Source organism: Choloepus didactylus, chromosome 6 (assembly GCF_015220235.1).
Source record: "Choloepus didactylus isolate mChoDid1 chromosome 6, mChoDid1.pri, whole genome shotgun sequence".
Taxonomy (NCBI): Eukaryota; Metazoa; Chordata; class Mammalia; order Pilosa; family Megalonychidae; genus Choloepus; species Choloepus didactylus.
In genome coordinates, this window is record NC_051312.1 from 23,203,603 (window position 1) to 23,206,673 (window position 3,071).

The following is a 3,071-nucleotide window of genomic DNA, read 5'->3' on the forward strand; positions in this document are numbered from 1 at the left end:
AATCAGCAAAAAATATTGCTTCAACTCTAACAATATTTAAAAAGCCAAATAATATATAAAAGTCATACTTTTCATGAGCACACCAGAAAGTTGAGGTTGGAAACATCCAAGTAATTTGAATTCCAATGAGAGACAAGATACTCAAAGAGGAGATATGACAAATAAACCATTTCAACATTGTCAGAATGTGGAAGAAAGAGGTGGACATATTGCAAGCAGCTATGAAGAAATCAGCTAAATCATACAGAATTGTTAAAGCCAAGTGGGGGCTAAGAGTGTCAGTTGGAGAAAGAACAGAAACTTTGACTCAAGGCATTTGCCCTCACATTCAATATCTCTGCAGGCCTCTACAAATTGTTCCTGAGAGATAGTGGGGGCAAGATGGAAGTTTATCAGTCAAGATCAATGTGCAACCCTCAAATACCAAACATCCTCCTCTCTTACAAATTGAGGAACTGCTATTACTTTGCCAAATACAGCTTTATTCTTACTGTAGTCTGCCATAACAATAGATAATAATTATTGAGATACCTAATCATAGACTTGCTCCTGCTTTCTGAGAGCATCCGATCTATGATAGCTCATTGATTCTTTATTAAATATCCCTAATTATCCAAAATAAGACTACCTACTATCATAGTTTCTTTCTAACATCCTCTTACTTAGAAACTGCACATTTCCCCCATAGTGTGTTCTTCCTCATTACATTGAGTAATAAAGCCAAACCACAGCTGTTTCTAGTGGTCTTTAGGCAAAAGAGCATGGACAGTTACTTGCATAAAAGATCTAGTGGGGAGTATAAACAAACAGGCATTGACCAATGAGAATTTCCATCAGAGAGATGGATACCATCAGGTAGTGTCCAATGATCTGTTTGAAATAAAATTTTAAGAATTGTACTAGCACAATATCAGAAACCAATAATTCATTTAAGAGTTTCATCAGTAGAGTCAGGGCAGCTGAAAAAAGAATTAGTGAACTTGAAGATAAGCCAAAAGCAAATTAACCAAACAGAAAGAATAAAGAAAAATCAAAGAGTGGGTGTTCCAGTTTGCTAATGCTGCCATTATGCAAAATACCAGAAATGGATTGGCTTTTATAAAAGGGATTTATTGGGTTACAAATTTACTGTTATAAGGCCCCAAAGGTATCCAAACTAAGGCATCAACAAGAGGATGCCTTCACCGACAGAAGGCCAATGGTGTCCGGAACACCTCTGTCAGCTGCGAAAGCATATGGCTGATGTCTGCTGGCCCTTTACTCCTGGGTTGTGTTTCAAAATGGCTTTCTTCAAAATGTCTCTCGGTTTCTTTCTTTGCCCCTCTCTCTCAGCTCCTGTTCATCCTTTCTTCTCTCTCCCAGAACGTTTCTCTCTACACATGTGGGAATTATCTCTTAGCTTCTCTGGGGCAAACTTAGGGCTTCAACTCTGAGCTTAGCATCTCTAAATGTCCTGTTTGCATCTCCAAGCACCTTTAAGTGTCAGAAATCCTCTTTACTGGCTCTTGAGTTCTCTTAAGTAATCCTGTGAACCAATCAAGAACCACCCTGAGTGAGCAGGGTCCACACCTCCATAGATATAATTTAATCAGAGTTATCACCCATAATCGGGTGGGTCACATATCCATGGAAACAATCAAGAGTTTCCACCCAAAAAGACTGGGTTAGAAGATCATGGCTATTCTGGGGTCTATAACTGTTTCAAACTGGCACACTGAGAAAAAATATTCAGGAACAGTGGAACAAACTCAAATATGTAAATATACAGGTGGTTAGACAATTGTGTCTAATTGTAGACATAAATGGCATTGAAAATATAAAATAAAGGTAAATATATCAATATTTGATTTTTTAAAAATTTTAATTGTTTTAAAAATAATTGCATAAAGCAAAACTAGGTTGATTAATTGTTGGTTTAAACCACATAGAAAAGTCCAATTTATGACAAAAACAACAAATGAAAGAGAAGAATCGAATCTGTCCTACTTTACTGTTTTAATGTTATGTGACATATTATTCTAGCTAGGCTATGATAAATTAAACATGCACTTAACACCTAACACATAATAATCACTAGAAAGGGAGAAAACAAAAATTGCAAACAAAAGGAATTAAGATATGGATATCACTATAGTCACCCACAAATATTAAAAGCATAATAAAAAAATACAGACAACTTTTGTTGTTAAATATGATAATTTGTAGGAAAATTATAATTTCTTATATGCTCATGTCAGAAGAAATGAATAATTTCTTTAGTCCTATATCTCTTAAAGAAATTGAATTTTTCCTTAAAAACCCTCCAAATGATAAAAAATCTGAAATTGTTTTCCTAATACAAAAGTGTCACCTTTTGCTCAGGTTGGAATGTTGACAGAGTGCTACGTGAAACCTCTTCAACCATGAAGATAAGCATGATATTTGGAAGATAGCAGAGTAACAACATGAAAGAAACCTGGGTGCCTGGATTACCTCAAGGGAAAGAGTCACCAAAAAAGCCAAACCAGCTAAAATCTGCACTGTTACACCCAAGGATGATATTTTTTCCTTTTGTTGATCTATTCTGCTTCTGAAGCCTTTTCTCACACCAACCTGCCTCTACCTGACTAATGGGGTTCTCTCCCCAAACCCATCAAATCACCTGATAAATGATTCTTTCCTTAGCAGTTTTTTTCTTCCTGATAATAAGACTATACATGTATGTTTGAGAAATTTTAGCAGATGTCTCCAAAATTACACTACTTTTCACAGCTGAAGTGAAGGCTGCCAGCAACACAGCCCTCTCATCATGGTATTTGTTAATACTTTTTAATATCATAATGTATTATATGTTTTCAACTTTGATAAGAATAGTATAATTTTGCAGAATAAAACATCATATGATAAACTGGTGTTTAAAAATGTGAGCTCTAACTCAGGCTATCTGGGTTCAAATTTGACCTTGTCCTTTATCCTATTACCAGACCATGAACAAGATATGTAACCAGTCTGTGCTCCAGTTTCTTCATCTATAAACTTCAGACACTCAAGTGTATTTATTGAGACACTCTTTTAGGTATTGGGGATACAGC